General features: G+C 37.2%; 1 protein-coding gene and 1 long non-coding RNA gene across 12 annotated transcripts in view; one reads left to right on the top strand and one right to left on the bottom strand.

Annotated features, from left to right (window-relative positions):
• Positions 1-18,740, bottom strand: part of DLGAP2 (DLG associated protein 2) — a 402,991-nt gene that overhangs the window by 139,324 nt on the left and 244,927 nt on the right. For 3 of the 11 annotated variants that reach the window (XM_027690140.1, XM_027690142.1, XM_027690141.1), the window contains exon 4: positions 18,356-18,475. The exons of the other annotated variants lie outside the window; for them this stretch is intronic. The gene's annotated coding sequence lies outside the window, so the exon portion shown is untranslated. The remainder of the gene's footprint in view (positions 1-18,355; positions 18,476-18,740) is intronic. 11 annotated transcript variants of the gene reach the window in all.
• Positions 79-3,158, top strand: LOC113970827. The gene is made up of 3 exons (XR_003535348.1): positions 79-357; positions 1,354-1,436; positions 1,528-3,158. It is a non-coding gene; the product is annotated as an uncharacterized LOC113970827 (long non-coding RNA).

Genomic DNA, 18,740 nt, shown 5'->3' with positions numbered 1-18,740 from the left:
TTCATTCAGACTTCTTTTGGTTTTTCTGTGGTTCGTTTCTTTTTTCCCTTGCTTGAGAGAGCGGAAGGGGGAGGAGACAGCTTGGACTTGGTAAGAGAGCCAGACCAAACTTACACAATATAGTACCCTCATCATCAGTTTGTGACAGTCCTGACTGTTAGCGAAGCTTTTGCATGTACGTGACCCTAAATTCCCTCAACTGGTACATCAAACTCAGTGTAGTTACAATGACCTATATTTAATACAGAGTTTCTCCAAGAAAGCAGTACCTTGCATCATCCCTGAAACATGACAGTGCTTCTCAGTGGGAACAACTTCAAACAATGAAGAAAGAATAACAACTTTCGAAAAATCCAGGTAGTAGCAGAAACAAAGTAGATTATATTAGGCCTGATTGTTCTGTGTATACTTATCAAAGTGTACAAACAAGTAGCTTGCAAGTAATAATAATATGAAACAAATCTGAGTTATTTAGCTTGTTTTTTTGGTGCAGAAAGCTGAGTGGAGTTGACCAAGTCAATACAAGGATTCATCTCAAATTATTACAAAAGTTCTTTCAGAGAAATTACTCTTTTGACTTTTCACTTGGGTGCTTCACCTTCCTGTACAAAGTGTACTAGGAGTCTCATTGCTAATGGAAGGCTTTATGAAAGACAATGAAAAGTAAAAAAGTAAAAAAAGCCTAAGCAACTAATAAATTTCAGGTACTTTTATCTTAAATAATGTGCATCTGTTTTACAAAAACGTGGAAGAATCATTTTAGTACCAGGGCTCTTTCAGTGTTTTAAATATGTGACTCAAAACTTCCAGAACCATCTCTAATCCCATATTACTTGAAGACTTTTAAATTCCTAGGTGAAAGCATACAAGCATACATTTTTTTATAATGTAGTTAACAAGATTTTTAAAGATTCTTTATGAAAGAGATCATCACATAGGGCTGATATTTGCTGTGAGCAAGTTTCTAATTTGATGGGAAAAGGAAAAAGCATTTCCAAAACCAGCTAAGTTAACCACAAGGCAAAATTGTTGTTCTTGAATATTTCTCAAAGCACCATTGTGTGCGTGTATTTATATATATTTGGTGTTTTTCACTATAATATTTCAGTACTAATACAACATCTACTCTGTCTCCACTAAGAGATGGGTGGATGTTTCAGAACAAGGACCTATATCTACCTTGATACTTTTAATGCATTTTAAATATCCCATGTGCTTCCAAAATTCTTTTGAGAATCTTGCTTGAGGTCCTAGCCTAAACCATTACTGCCTCACCCCATCTGAATTCTCTGTGTGATGAGCAGTACATGAACCTTTGTAGTGAAATCTTGTAAATTTAATAAAATGTTACAGGTTACAGTTTAAACAACAGTTATTCATACTTAAGATGCTTCCTTAACACTCTTTGCTGCTGTTCTCACCAGTGCCTCAGTAATGTAAGTACATTTGTTTAACATGAACTTGGGAGTTCACTGAGTCTCATTTAAAACCTAGAAACATTTATGGGACTATTTTCATTCATTTCAGCCTTCTTGGGATCAGACCTGTAGAATTTAGCCATATAGTGATGCTGCTTCTAGAAATAATCACTTATCAGCCCATCTGGAACAGTACTCAAATGCAGAATAAGATAATATCTGTATCTGAAATATTCAATTCCAAAGACACTTTGAATTGAAGTGGAAACAGCTGCATAGCCAGAAACATCCAAGTATACTGACTAAATACTAATCGTGTACTGGAAGCATACTGTTTCCAGTGAGAATAACATTAATGCAATTCATTAATATTCATGATTACCACATGTATTATTAGTATAATTAACCCCATTCATATATCTATAGGCATGGATTTGGATAGGTGGACTACCCATTCTTATGGTGAATGCAAAATCAGCTGGACAGCTGGGTTTGCATTGTTGTGATGACTGATAAAAACCTTGGCCACTGGCTGGATACTAGTGGCATCTCCACACATAAAACTGGGGTCAGTTGTTTAACACCTTCATTAATGTCTGGAGGAGGCAATGGAGTCCATCATCAGCAACAGTATCAGTTTAGGGGGAAAGGTCAGCAAGACAGCTGTTAGTACTGCTATTCAGCAGAACCTGACTGGCTAGAGAAAGAGGCTGATAATAAACTTGTAGTGTGCAAGATAAATGCCAGGTCCTGTCTCTGGCATGTAATAGCCTCTTGCCTCAGTTGAGCTGGTGGTCAGTTGATTCCAAGGCAGCTTTGCAGAAAAGGAGTTGGGATTCCCGGTGGATAATAAGGTAAATGTGACTTAACGGGGCACCCTTGAAGGCTGTCAAATATTGGACCAAGTTTTCTAGAAAGGCTGCAGATATCTCTGTCCTTGGAGATGTTCAAAAGTGACTCTACAGGGCCTTGAGAAACTCCAGGTCAGCACTGCTTTGAGTGGGACCTGGACTAGATGTTCTGCAGAGCTCCCTTACAATTTGTATTACTTTGTGATTCTAGATTTTAGCAATCTCTTTATAAAAAGATGGAAGACTACACATTTACACTGATTGCAAAAGTATTAGCTCTCTTGCATATTACATCAACCTGTCTCCATCTTGTATGAGTGAATAGAGTTGTACTTGAGTATTCTTTTGTAGCATCATATCCTGTTCAATTTTCACTACAGCATATTTGTCATTCCTAAAGCAAAAAATAATTTTGCAAGTCTGACACTGCAACAATGAAAGTACAGCATGCTCATAAGCCAGATATTTTCTAGCTAAGAAGATATTTGCTAGCACCTGTTTTACATGATTCTGCATAGACATAGCACACCATTCATAGTATATGCTCTTTGCTCAGTATATTTAATAAATAGATTGCCTTCTGTTCATTTGATAATGCAAATTTACTTGTCTCAAAAAAAGGAATTTGTATACCCCAAGAAAATATAACCTTCTAGAATTTGACTTAGTTTATAAAATGGTATTTTTTTGACAGTACCATGCAATTAAAGGGCACATCCCTGAGTGTACATGGGTACCCAAAACATGAAAATTCCACTGTTAATTGGCCTGTTTTCCAGTGTACCTCTCCATGACACTCTGCTTACCATGTTTTTCTGAAAACTTCTTTTTAGGATCCCATGGATTTTTATTACTTGCAGACTAAACGTGTGGCTGTGCTTTAGTTAACTTGAAGCCTGCAAAGAAAAATTAGAGACTCTACTGTGTTGTAGCTTGGAGGCAGTATAGTTATTTGCTATGGAGATATAATATGTGCTTGTGTTCATGTCACAGCATCTGTATAATATCAAGCTTGTACTCTCCTGTATATTGACAATTTCTGGCTCTGCAGGTTATTCCATCAGTCACTAAGTTCTGGGTGTCATCTTTCCTGCATTTCCTATGGTTTCCCTTTACTTTGTCTCCTTTTGTCTTTCCGATTTGCAACAGAAAACAACAAATGAACATAAGCTATTATATGACAGAATGTTGTCTTTTGTTTTGTTGATAGTTGTTGTAGTTTCACCATAACTCATTCTAATTGTCCTTCATGCAATTAAAATAAAATTTACTTTAAAAGAGAGGGAGTCTCAATACCTTCTAGGAAGTGATGATCCTTTAATACCAGTATGCACTGATTTAGTATAGTAACAACACCCAGCAATTGAATTTCAGACACTATGTGTATTCAAATAAAATGAATAAAAATAAACACCAGCTTTTTCTCCTAAGTCACAGAGTTGAAAACAGCCATTCCCTGAAGCACTGCTACTGAAGCTCTCTACTACTGGACCATTTGCTGAAGCTCTCCTACTTTGGATGACAGTTTTTCTTTAGTAAAACTTTACATTAAAAAGTCAAATAAAGTGAGCTTTAATTCAGCTGCAGTGATGCTTTTCCTTGATTCTGAGGAATTATGATGTCTCTGCTGAGAAACCAAGTGATATTAAATTTCACACAACCATATTGATAATCATTCTTCAATGGCCTTTTTTATCTCAATTAGATTTCAAAGGTGCAATAGCAAGAAAGTGATGGTTCTGGACATTCTAAATAGGATATATTTCACTGTGCAGATTTTAAAAGTTGATGGAACATTAGGGTTAGTTTATTTGAAATACAGAGTTCTGAATTTCTCTCTTTAGAGAGTTTATTTTTACCACACCAGTCATTCAAATACATCTCATTCACCTGCTGATGGTACCTAAGGCAACACAATTTAATTGAGATCATAGCTTTCCCTCTGAGCACGTCCAAATTCTGAGGCACATAAATACTCCAAAGACGAAAATAACTGAACACATTTAAACATTCAGTTTCTATGGAGACAAATAAAAGTAAAATGTCTAATGCGAGTTCTTATTCAGCCTGATGCCTTACAGATTAGAAGCACTTCATTAAGCCTTAGAGACAGATATTATTCCATAAATAAATACATAAAATAATAAAAAAGAACCATCCAAAATCCCACATCCTCTGTTTCTGATATGCAATTGTGTATCCTAGTTGTGTAAGGATTATCACTGGCAGCCAGTTCCTGCTTTCCCATTCCCACCCCACGTTACAGCCTTATTGATAGACTTGAGATATAGTTTGTGTCATTTTCAAAAGAAAATTTTTTCTGTTGAAACATGAGAAAACTCAAAGCTCAGGACTTTGAGGCTTCACTCCAAGTGTTTAGAGAATAATAGCTACAGTTAACTGCTACAGATGCCTGATGCTGCTAGGTCAAAGTAATGAATGTTACATGGCTGACCTTTTAAGCCAAGATCAGCAAAAAAAAGACCTGAAAAGCACAGTAGCATGATTAGAGATGTAGAAGTACTCGTGAGATTTCTCTCAGGCAGTTGGACACAGAGCCCAGTTTTTAAAAGTGTATTTTAAATGGCACTGTATTCAGTCTTAAAGATCATATTTGAAGAGGTGTTGTTCACAATTATCATCAGCTTTAATGCTGTTTTCTGAATCCTGTGCTTTTGCAAGCCTTATTAGTTAGCTTAATGTCTCAGTAAGCTCTTTCTTCTCACAAACTGCAGGTTAGATACAACATGAGATTGTCAGTACTGAGGGTTTCTGTAAAGGTTTTTGCTAAACCACAAGCTTCAATGATTATTCCTCATTCAAATTCCATGCAATAGCCATGAAAGTCATCATTAGCACAGCGCTGGGCTTCAACTCACTTCCTGGTAGGGCTTTATTAGCTCCATACTGTATCACATTAAATATGGCTGCAAGGTTTTTTGGTCTGAATCTTGCTCACAAATGACCAGCTCAGAGCCTGAGCAGAATGAATAAAAATATAGACATATAGAAGAGCCATAAATTACAGCAAGGAGGTCAGCTTTGACCACCTTAAGTTGACCTAACTCAGTTGTTTTTTATACTGTTAAACCTATTTATCCACCAAAGTATCTGCCAAATGTAACTGCTTTGCTAAAATATATTAGGCATTGTTTTTGTGCCTGAAAAGGACAAAACAGCTGCATAAAGCTAGGTTCAATGGACAGAAGTTCCATTGCCTGCTGAACCAACTAATTCCAGTGCAGACACAGGCAGGAACAACATCATAAGTGTTCCCAAGTGGAGGCTAACAGCAGTGAGATCCCTCACACCTGCCTTGGGCAGCTGCAAGGTCTGTGCCTGGTCACTCCCTGCTTGTGTGGCTTGGAGACAACATGAGCTGTTCCCCCCCAAGTCCACTTTCAGTTTTCCCGTGCTTGCTATCAACACTGTGTTCTTTTCAGCCTCCTTTACTGTCAATAAGTGTCCCTAACAACACTTCAGACACTGGATTCTCACTTATTAATGCCTGCATTTTTGCAGTTGAGGGTTTGTTATGATGCAGACCCACCCAAGGAAGTTCTATACATACTACCCCTTTCTTTATGTCTACAGATGCCTACCCGTGGCACTGTGTTATGGAGATTTACCACTCCAGTAAACATTAATTCAGGGATCTCTCATCTCCATTTTCCACAGTATCATTAGTATTACTTGTCTGCAACTGCCATTTCACTACATATTCTCACAGTCTTATTAATATATGCTTTATTTGTTCTTCTGGCATAGAATTTTAAGAAGATCTGACTTGTGCCATCAGGTTGTTGATTGGTCTGGCAGTTTGCAGATTCCCCACAAACTAACTGAACTCAAGGGTTGATTTTAAAAAGGAATAGGAATTACTAGAGACAATTTGTGAAAATCAGAAAATGAGTAGAGAAATGCACAATAGTGACTCCATTAAGGCAGAAGCCAAGTGCCCAAATGGCACATGGGTATTAGGTGGGCAGTGCTCACACAGTTAAAGGGTAGCAACAACATTACTACTGTATGGGCTGTTACATGGGACAGTAGAGGAACACCGGGAAGGGAGGGATGAAAAGTCAGACAATGAACACAATTCATGGGACATTAGACTTCAGTATTTACATTTGCCTAAATAGGAACTTATTTTGTGCATGTTATCACGCTCATCAGTTATCCTAATTAAGACTTGACTGTATAACTAGTACCTTATCAATTCTTATGAAGAGTAGTTGATGGAAAAATCATTTTACTTATCATTCACTAAAACCCCCAAAATTTATGTTACTTGTCTAGAATTCTACCAAAATACTTACAAGTGCTTTAGAAGCCTGAACTTACCTTGCATGCTTATTTGGCTCAACAGGAGCAAGACTCAACTGCCTAAATGAATCCTAGCAAACACTGTTGATAGCCAATGTGGAGATAAAAGTGCTATTGAGGAATAGGCTGCTATTCATCTAATCTTAAAACAGACATTTTCAATAGGTCTGATGAACCATATCATGAAAGTATTTGCTTCTCTCCATTTACTGTAGAGTCTGGGGTAACTAGCTTTTAACACAGACTCCTACAGCGTAGTACAGTGTATCTTAGAGTCAAGTCGAATGACTGTTACCTTAGGAATTCAAAAGTAGAATCAGATACTTAATGTACAAAAGAATCATGTAAAGGATCCTACAATGAAATTCTTTAAAAAGAAAAACAAAACAAAGCAGGCAAATCTCATTTAACCCCAGACGATTTCCCCCCCTCCCAAGAATTAAACCCAGAGATTAATTTTTTTTTTTTTTTTCAAAACTTCTTGTTCTGTATGCAGTAAAACAGATAGGCTGAACAGTTAGGCTAATATTAGAGACAGACACACTAATCACTACTTGAAAGCAGTGATCTTCCCTGCTGTCTCCTCTTCCAAATGCACTTTTTCTGTGAGGCCCAAATTTGGCAGCTGATAGCACAAACTTCCACAGTGGTCTGTGGCATACTGCAAAGAAATACTCATAGCCCTGCTTTCCCCAGTCCTTTGCACTTCCTGTAACTGAACCTTGTCAGTTTTAACCCAGTCCATTCTGCCTCAATCAAACATGCTGAATAGTTGTCTATGATTTAGCAAGAGTTAAAATTATCTCTCAGGAAAAAAGCAGTGAAACTGTAAAGCAAAACAAGTATGACAACCAATTCTAAATGGTAGCTACTAACAATAACATTCTTCAGTACCTATGTTGAGTATTTCCTACCCTGAATCCTGCCAGGAGGTGACTCATACATGTAGGGACACTAACTCACACAGGGAAACCTTACACCACGATGCCTAATGAGTCTATGAACCCCTGCACTGATTCACCACCTGATACACTCCACTGCACACCTCTGCAACCTGGTTCACAGATTATCCAGAGCTGAAGATGCTCAGTGTGGGCTGAGCCTTCCTATTGCTGAGTAACTTTAAGTTTGGAGGCCAGGGCACAAAAGGTGGGAAGGCCACTGCCCTCCCCTTTCTCACACCCACATGGGTGCAGGTTGTGGAGAAGCTCACATTCAGATCTGCAAACGCAGAAGTCAGAGCTTCCAGCATCCACAGTCTTGCCGCAGGCTGTACGTCTCCACTGCCTAACATATGGAAATCAGCTTCCAGAGCTGACCTACTTGCTCCAAGGGAGGCACTGTGAAGTCAGTCCCCCAGCTATGCTCGTACTTACTTCCATGCCAAAGTCTGGTAATGCAAACTCAGACAAATCAGCAGTGCAATTTTTAGGGATTTTGAACTTAGTGTCAGTGTTTGAGAGCAATAAGAGTTGCCTTAACAATCCAGAAGAAAGTTGTACTAAGGCTGGTTTGGAGTGTCTATAGATTCATAAAACTTTTATTTTTCCTACTTTTTAGAAATATTATGAAAACAGTTTAAGACAGTGGTAGCTTATACCTCTATCTTGTCCTAACATGCTCAAAACCTTATCTAGCATTCTTTGCATATCCAGCACTGATGGGAAAATAGGTTAGACTTCAGCTATATAACTATGAAAAAAAATCCCGAATACCCCAAACACCTCTATTTCAAGAAAATATAATTCGCTGTCTTATGCAAATTGACTAAGATTTTGGTATCCACTTGAGAGAGCTTCTGTTCACAATATGTCCTTTTTTCTCAATAAATGAGATGACTTCAAAGCCATAAAACACTTGAAACATTCACATCATCTCATCCCTAATTCTTATTGCAGACACATCTCCTACTGCATAACATATATGTTGGAGAGGTTTGCAAAAGTTTATGCAAACTGTACGCAATATTTTAAAGACTAAGCACTAAAATACAGAGGAAGAGGTCAAGAAAACAGACAAGCTATGATATTAAACAGCAAAATAAGAACACACTACATAACTTTTTAGAGTTTATGAGGAGTGAATAGTGTAACATCTATTCAAAGCATGACGTTCAGTAATATAATTAAAAATGTGTGACAATCTACAAACAGAGCTATAAATCCACCTTGACAGAAGTTAGTGCATCAAGCAAATCCTGACCTGGGAGTCCTGCCACTTTCTTAATTGGAACAGTAACTGGCTTTGTCTGAAAGAGTGAAATGTATTCCTCATCTTAAATTGTAACAATGGATAACAGAAAAATCAGACAGAGCAGAAAGACTGCAGAAACAACTGGAAAATAAATGCAGTTGAAGACAAGTTCCTGTTGACACAACTTACTTAATTTAAAGGAATCAGATCATGCAAGGAAAGTTGTTTATGAGGCCACATAAGAAGGGCTGTAAAGCTCTTATTTTAAAAATATGTCAGTATCCTGAGCTAGAAAGGCATTACAATAATGTACACCAAGGGAGGAACTGCCACCCTGTTCTGTGCAGGCTCTAACAGGGAAAACTCAGCTATCTGATGGCTACAGAAGAAACAAGTGCAATATTCAGAATGAGATAATATCTCTGCATAAGTGCAACTTGCTCAGGATTATATCTGTATGGACTCTATTTACATGTTGTGCTGGTTTTGGCAGGAGTAGAGTTGATTTTTGTCACAGTAGCTGATTTGGGGCTACGTTCTGGATTTGTGCTGAAAACAGTGCTGATAATACAAGGATCTTTTCATTGTTGTTGATCAGTGCTCGCACAAAATCAAGGCCTCTTCTGCTCCTCACCCTAACCCACCGGTGAGGAGGATGGGGGTGCACAAGGAGTTGGGAGGGGACCACAGCTGGGATAGCTGACCCCAGCCGACCCAAAGGATATCCCACAACACATGGTGTCATGCTCAGCATAAAAAGCTGGGGGAAGATGGAGGAATGGGGGTGACATTCAGAGTGATGGTGTTCATCTTCATGAATCACTGCTACCCTGCTTTCTTGGAGACAGCTGAATGACGTGGTGAATGAATTCTTTGCTTTGCTTTTGGGTGCAGCTTTTGCTTTACGTATTAAACTGCCTTAATCTCAACCCACAAGTTTTCTCACTTTTATGCTTTCGATTTTCTCCCCTTGGAGGGGAGTGAGCAAGCGGCTGCACAGGGCTGTGCTGCTAGTTAGGGTTAAACCATGACACAAGTAAATAAAATGGGCCTGGGCCATCACACTGGCCTCGAGGCAGACTGACACTATACAGCTCTTGCTTGGCCCACTGAAATCCTTCATCCCCTCTTCCACTTCCACAAATATGAAGCCTGCATCAAAACTGGTTTTTGGGAAAGATGCATGGCCAACCTTAGTTCTTGAAACATACCCAGGCACACGCACAGGGAGTGTGCTGGCACTTAACTATGTGGATGGCCACATGCCAGCAAAGAGACTCAGACTCCAGCTCACTTCAGTTTACTGTGGCAGATGCAGCCACAAGCACTGGATAGTACAGTTCACTGAACTGGTACAGCTGAGATTCAGACCAGATGTGTAAAAAAGGGATGACCTAGTCCTACAATAGGAGAGGTTGGATAATTATAGACATGGAGGAAAGGAAGGTTTGATCAAAGAAAAGTGACAGAAAAAACATTTTTTATTACTACTTATCTTTCCCTCTGGTACTGTAACAAAGATTCTAGCAATGACCCACAAAATGTATGATGGCATACTGTGCAAGTCTTGTGTTAGTGGATACCTTGCTTGCCCAAGGAATGCACTTGCTCTGTGATTTCTTTGACATGAAGACAGTACAGCACCTCCATATTCATAAAAAACTGCTTTCATCTCATAATATTTATCTACTTACTTGGATCACATGCTTAACATAGTGTTTCAGGGAAATTATCTTTTGCTTGGCTTGCTTCTGGTCTCTTGCAGATAGATCTCTGTTTATTTAGCAACTACATAATATGACAAAATAATGGGGAAAATACGAGTTTCAAATTCCAAGTTGTCATTTCAAGACAAATATAACACTTAAGTAAGTAGGTGCATCTTGTGTGGTGTGGAAAGTGTTACAAGAATGCAAGTAATTCTCTGCTGGAGGAAAACAAATTTTTGGCTGGATTCAGTGAGAATGTCTCATAAGATGTAGCAGGAAATGAGGTTTTGGATAAAACTCATGAGGGCTTGGGCTACACTTTTGAAGCCTATTCTAATTTTGATTTTTTTGGGCTTCATCTCAAATAAAAAAATGATATAAAGGTGATACTAAAAGAAGACAGAATAAACAATGTTTGCTTTGAATGATTTGCATTTTCCTGTAACTATATATATTCAAACCATCCACAATGGAGATATAAATCATATTTAAAGGTTGAGATCTTCCTGATTATGTTGCAACTCAAAAATTGCCCAGTTAATGACGATGAAAGATATTTCTATGGAATGGTGTATTATTTCAGCATTTGCTCTTTGAGATTACTGCCCAATACTGTTACTAATGCAAAGCAAAAACCTGAGGGTGGATGAAGTATAAACATTGCTCCATTAGAGTAAGAAGTCATAAGTATTGTAGCTTGAGCGCTTACATAAAAATTTGTGAGCTACCATTTCCATAGCAACAAGCAACATAATTTAGCTAAGATAGCTGCTTTCCATTCTAGGCACTTCATTGTCATTGCAATTTACAAAACACAAAAGTATGTCTTCTAAGACCCTAACACAGTAAAGAAGGAAAACACTGGAAATGCTGAGGAAGACATAGCTTTTATTTCAGATGCAGGACAATAAAATGCTTCTTTCTCTTCTCATCTGTATTTCATGGGATTCTCTACCATCCTCAACTCACCATATACTAATTTAGTTCTCCTTATGGTGCAGGAGATCCAGTGAAAGACACCTGAAGCTGGCCTGTCTCTGTGTTAGTCTGATTCTTTCTGGAACGTGCAGAAGCAGCATCCTCACTGGCAGATTCCTTCTTTCTCTCTCTTTCTTCCCCTCAGTTACCAGAATAAGATTCATTTCAATGCACAGAGTCAGCACAACATATCTGGGGCACCTGTTAAATCTCACATTGAGCCTACGCACAGTTACTAATTTAACACACTGCTGACACACTCCCATAGCTGTAATACTTTTGCTTCCCCAATAGTTCTGTGATTTTTTTTTATTAATCTGAATCACTTTAAAGTGCTTTTTAAAAACATCTGGCACTGTAGCTTTAAATTAAAAAAAAGAAGTCTAGGAAAAAATTTTTAAATGGGAACTTACAGAAACACCAGAACTAATATTCTCACTAAAGTTACCTTGAAATTTCACACTTGAGTAGCTGCAGTCTAAATGGAAAGATCAGGGGGAGCACCATCAATTTCTACCTACTGGAAGTATAGGATTGCAGCCTGCAATCTTTGCCTTGCAAAGAATAATGTCTTATACTATTTTCTCAGTGAGGCTGGAAGAATTCTTTCTGAAGGAGAGATCTGATTGATGTCAGCAAATGAATCATCACCCGTCCATGGGAAATGGATGCTTTTGAAAGCAAGCTGTATTGGCTGCTGCATTTGATAGACTCTGTAATGAAGTGATGTCTGTCTCTGAAGCTGTCCTGAGCTGAGCCCCTGACAGGAACCCTAAGGCACTCACCTCTTCACAGATTTTCCTTTCTATAGAAATACGCAAAAGGCAAAAACATTAAGCTTTTAACTTCATCGCTGAGAATTAATTATGCATGATATTAGGATGCAGATTTATCTGTCTTCTAGGTTTTTTTCCCATTTTGGCAAGTTGAACAGTGTCCAAAGACAGGAACTGATACAGGCAGCTGGAAAAGTAGCTGGGAGTACAAACATTTGTCCTGTGGGTACATATCATGAAAATTTCACTGGAGCAATTCAGGGATCAAGTTTAAATGCCACTTATGAACTCCACCTAAAAAACATATAAAACACAAACACGGCAGCTAGCTTCTTTTTTCCAACTACAATGCAATGCATGCCTTTTTACAGACAAAGATCCTATGGCATAGAAGAATAATCCTCTACTTCTACATCCATCCAAACAAATACACAGAACCTGACTATTATTACATTTAGACAAACCAAGTATACATGATCTAGCACATTGATGAAGGCTTAAGTGTTCAGCTGATATTAAAAGAAAAAAGCATTACACCTACAAGAGTACTTATTACAAGAGTATTTTTATCCTGCAGTTGAACATACGCAATAAATGAGCATTAGGTTACGCTACTGAAATAGTTCACGAGCCTTTATTATCCTACAGGACAAATTCTGCAAGCCCCTCTTACAAACTTCATCACAGCAATGGCTAGTTCTTGACCTGTGATGCAGGTTGAGTGTGCCTGCTGAACTAACAAGAATACTGACTATCCTGTTTCTGAAGAAATTGATTCAGTGCTAAACACCAGGACTATAAAAGGTCATCTCCATATTAACTAGCAGTGGCTAGTCTTGCATTAAAATCAAACACACAACATACACAAGTCTTGATAGGTAAGTCTTACACTACCACATCCATAATTTATTGTTACAGGAATCACAATCATACTTAGTCAGAGACAACTATGGAAAACACCAGCTACTATCATCTCTGATCATCATGATCACTTCCTTGGCTGAGATCTGAAGCAGGAAACAGTTCTAGAACTATGGCAAAAATAAAATTTAAATTATATTGACAAGTTTATTTTGAAATAGTAAAGACTGCTTATGGCATTTTAGCTTTGAGAGTGTCATTTAATATTTTCATAAGAATATGTTTATATAGCAGTATGATTTATTCCTGTTAAAAATCTTGTAAAGGCAAAGAAATATTTGACTCGAGGTCTATGCAATACATTAAACTACTGTGCAGAATTTGATGGCTTACAGAGAATTATCTAAACATCTACTCTCCTTGGGATAGTTGTTGTGATTCACAGCTGAGACTTCTCATTTCAAGAGAAGCAAAAATGTTTCAAAAATATAATTATAAATTTAAAAATATTATGAGGTGATATTACTTTACCAAAGATTATTTTCTCTAAAATTATACTTAAAAAATGAGATCTACAATATAAACTATTATTTTAAAATCTTCCTTGTTGCATACAGCAAACAACTAAAATACATTAAAAAGTGCCGCTTGATCACTTAATCGGCCACTGAGGATCATAATGGTAATGATTCATATTGTGTCCTTTAAAACACATATATATAATAAAATAGAATATAAATTATATAAAAATAGAAAAATATGTACTATTATGAACTACTTATTTTGTAAAATATTATAAGTACAACCTTCAGGTGCTAAAAGCCTGCCTAAACATAACTGAGGAGTAACACTGGACAGTACATAATCACAGTACATAGAAACCTCATCAATGTAGTATTTCATATTTGTCTATTTCAAGTAGCTACTACCTGCAAATTTAAAAGTATTTTTGATATTTAGCTGTCAAAAAAGTCTACATTTAATCCATATCATCAAAAAGAGGAAATTAAAGGAGACAGGTTTTAAATGAGGAGTCAAAGTTTGCAAGAAGTCAAGGTTTAACATCAACATGGTTGTCCTCTTTTCAATTTAAAATCTAAATTATCCTCCTTACAGATTTGTCTTTGGCTATAATTCCAATTTGCTATCATTCTTCATATGAGTTCTTGTGGTCTACTGCATTTGTTTAAAACATCTGAATATATTTCTTTTAGGAGACTTTACATTTCAGAGTCTTCATTTGACCTGTTTCCCTTAACATTATGAAGTGCTGGGGCTATTTAAGATGTTCTGCATCATAATAGGTTCCAAACAATTTCCAGCAGCAGCACAGTCTAAACACAGAGCAAGAATAGTTGAATGACAGTTTAGAAAAATTACTGCATTAATAGAACATTGGGGAACATTTGCAAACCCAATATCATAAATACTGTAGCCCTTGCTGCTCTCAAATAATCATGTTTCAGATATTTCTAAAAAGAAATGTTTAATTAAAGAAGAATCAAGCCATGACTTCATGTATTTGCAAATCAGAGATACATCATGTAGCTCTACAGTATCAAGTAGAGTCCCAATATTTTTATTTATTTATTTATTTAAATTCCTTTTAATTCTGTTTGGTGGTAATGAATGAGGTATATAATTACTCTAACTCATCCTGTACCCCTAACATGAAGTACCCCAGAGCACTTAAACCCAATAATTAATACAGATCAAAAGAATGAATTAAAAGCACTCCTAAAAATTAATCATTACCTTGACATTAAACAAGACCAAGAATTGTGCAGAACCCATTGTGATTTTGTATAACTCATGTTATATAAATGACTAGGAAATTATTAGTAGTACCTGCTGTACCTCTATACCAAGAGGTCTTTATATAGTTCTTGTCGAACAACTATAAATCATAGTGAAGAACCAAAGAAATGAGACCAACTAGTCCTAAAGAGTTAAATAAACTCATGTGGCAAAGCATCAGCATTATATGTCTCTGTGAGACTCCTAATTTCAAAGAAGGAGTTCACTTCTCGTTCACTTCTGAAATTACCTCATTTTCAAGAAAAATTCGTATCCCTTTCATTTTTGCTATTTTCATATAGTTAAGTGGAAAATAAACAGGTGAAATTGAGGGTACAGAAATAAACATTTGAATACATGAATGGTATGAAACTCACACAACTGTCAAGTTCCTGCATGATTAGTAATTTTCGTCTGTTTTCCCTTCTTTGTAACTCTACGACTGAGTCTGCACTCTGGAGCAGGGACACGCCAGCTGTGCTTCCCCAAAACACATGCTGTCTGTATCCCGATCCAAGGAAAGGTTTGATCAATTATGTGCAATCCTCATTGCTTAATACCCATAAAGAGGCAGGCTCCAGAGCAACCCAGATTGGAAACATATGAGTTGTTTTGGACTGGGAGCCTGAAGGAGCTCAGAAATAAAAAAAGAAATAAATTTCAATCAATTTGAAATAATCTTTTTGTATCCCCCAGTGCAAATTCACATAGCAGACTTTTCATGTTGGTATATAATGCTTGGTTTCCTACCTGCAGGTTCATCTTGAAAACTGGTATTTTGAACAGCAAGACTATGAACAGTTAAATCTCAATCAAGACTAAAGGCAACAGAAGTATAGGGTACACATAAGCTTTCTCTTCATGGTTTTTACTTGAGACAAAAAAGTCAAGACAAATACAGAACCGTAAGAAACTAACAGAACTAAGAGAGTTAGGAAGTTGGATAAGACCTATACTAGATGAAGTATAATAATGAAAGACAGATCATTTTTAGTTTATGATTCTGTCCATTCAATTTTACCTAAGCTCAAAGGGACCTCAGCTGTGAGTGACCTCTGCAGTTTTGTTTTGTTTACTAGCTCATCATATTCCATCCCCTTATGGTTTGATGGCTTTCATTTTATGGGGTTTTTCTTGCTTTTTTGTTTGTCTGTGGTTTTTTGTTTGGTTTTTGTTTGTTTGTTTGTTTGTTTTAATCAAGCTTGTATTCAGCGTAAGCTGAAAGATCTTGCTCTTTTTGAACATCAAAAAGAATGTTACTAAAGTTCAGTATAAAGGTTAGGAAAAAAAACCCCAACATTTTGCCAGACTCAATTCACTGGGCAACTATTTCCCTGGATAAAATCAAGATGATAGCTAGCCAAAAACATCTGTGAATTAATATTTTCTCCAAATTTGTTCTTTAAAAATCTGTCAGCTCTAATCAAATACATTGTACTTCGATATTCTGTTGTTGATACTCTTGTACTAAATTCCAGTCAGTGTTATTTGTTCTAAGCCGTCCATTTTTCATTAATATTCTACCAGCCCTACACATGCATTGCACAAATGCAGAGAAAAAGGATAAGGATGAGACTTTCTGTACTTCTGACTCAATATGACCGTAAGTGCAAATAATATGGCTAAGAAGACACTTGCAGATAAACTTCTATTTCAATTACAACACCCCAGTACTAGCGTAGTGAATGAAATGTCCATTTAAATTTTTGACCCAGCAGATCTGTGAAAAGGAAAGTGCCCAGTTCAGTAGGCCATTAACTAACCCATGAAATGATGTTCATTATACAAACAAAGTGTTATTTCTTCTGGAAAATGAGCAGGTCACTAACCTACCACCTTATGGCATACTTATCAGATACACCCAGGAATTAGAATGGACATTTTGTTTTCACATTTGATTAGCATTTAAGACCCTCTTTCTAGAGAAACACTTCCCACAGGAATGCACATGCCAAATTCCTACCATAACTTGAGCTATTATACAAAGACCTGAGAATGCTCATTCCACTTACCTCTATCATAGGTTTATTGACAGTGCTGAACACAACAGTCTTTTCCCTAGACTATTAAATGACTTTCAGAAATAAAAAACACTAACATTTTGAAGTTGAAATCTAGCATTACATTGCCCACAATTAAGAACTGTTTGAATAAATAACCAGCCACAGCTTTGTGCCTGAGGTATTTCATAAAACCTCAACCCTGTTTAGATGAATTGCAACAAAACAGCATTCATCATTAACAAAATGAAAAACGAAGTCTGTGGATCTTACTGAAGAGTTTGGATACCTTGTGGTTGTAGTACAGAACAGAGATAACACTGCACTCTAAAGCAGAACTAAAAGAAAATTCAACATACAGGCAGAAGATGCATTTGGATTACCTACTGTAGATTCCTAACTCAGGTGGCCCTAATTATTATGGATGTGCTTCAGAACAGGAATTCACAGGTGTGCTTCACAGCCACTGGAAATCAAAGCAGTCAACTGCTATTAACTACCTCCTCTGTGCTAAAGGTACATTCTTGATCTTCTAAGTGAGTTCATAAAAGATATTAGGTATAGGCCTGTAGTTTGAGGGGTGCATTTGAATGGGCCTTAAAGTCTCTATCTTTTTTTAATCCCACTCCTTAAAAACACATCCTGGCTAATCCTCCTTCTTTTTTGGAATAATGATCACCCAAAACTCAGTGCCCACCCTGGTACGACCAGATTGAAAACAGCTAGATTTCATGTGCTGCCATAAGAGCATTCCCTTCCACCTCAAACCTCATGTTAGCCACATCAAACTGGGGAAAAAACATTCATTCCTATTCTATCAGTTATATTTTCGGATCACCATTTGGTTTGTTTGACACAGACAAACACTAACTTGAACTAGAGCTAAATCCTTAAAAAGGGAGAATGAAAAAGGTGGTGCTATGTACAAATAAGAAAGTACTTTACTTCTATATACAGCATTTATGAAATTTTACATGAATATATTCTCATAGCTTTTGAAAAAAAGGGAGAGTTCCTAGGACAGCTGTCAGAAAACCAGTCTTACAGTGTGAGCCTTAAAGAATACAACATATCAAATTTACCAGAACAAAAGTTGAAAGGTACCTTGACTACTGTATATAAATTTTTAGTAGTCATAGGGGTGATAAAAGTGACAGTCTATTGAAGAGGCCAGGTTTGCAGATCAAGGCAATAAGTTCATCAGGCCAAGTGGCACAGCAAGAATACGGCCACCAGTTTCTGTGCGCAGAGGCCTTTCAACAGGTCACTGCAAAGAGTTTTTCATAGACACTTGTTCAGAAAACAGATGTAAAAGGGAGAATTTTCAGTCCTGCTGACAAAGGCATAGCAAAAGGAAGACTGGCAGCTGAAATTAGACAAATTCAACCTTTCCATAACATTGCAATTTCCTAGCACTAAGGGTAATTAAATATTGGAACGGCTTACCAGGGGAGCTGGTGGACTCGCCATTGCTTGGAGCTTTAGGACGAGATTAGATATCATTGTAAAAGAGATGCTTTAATCCAGCTTCTGGAAGTTCTCAACATGCCCATAACACTTGCAGCTCTGCATTAAGACAATGACTATAATCAAATCTCATACTTTAGGGTTTCAGCTGATCAACTGCAAGGGTTATAAAGAATTTCTTTTTCCTTTCACATAAAAACCAGACAGATACTTAGGTGTGGTTTACATTCTGATCTGTCTCTGTAGTAGCAAAGATTGTCCACATTTACAGAAAACAGAGGAGCAGCCAATGCAGTAGCCAGTGGCGATAGGGAAAGTACTTTTTCTTAGCCTGAAATTCACCAAGCGGTCATACCCAAATGGG

The sequence above is a fragment of the Neopelma chrysocephalum genome, unplaced genomic scaffold, assembly GCF_003984885.1.
Source record: "Neopelma chrysocephalum unplaced genomic scaffold, ASM398488v2 Primary Assembly neopelma1_80b, whole genome shotgun sequence".
Lineage (NCBI taxonomy): Eukaryota > Metazoa > Chordata > Aves > Passeriformes > Pipridae > Neopelma > Neopelma chrysocephalum.
This window is presented reverse-complemented; position numbering and strand designations above follow the sequence as displayed.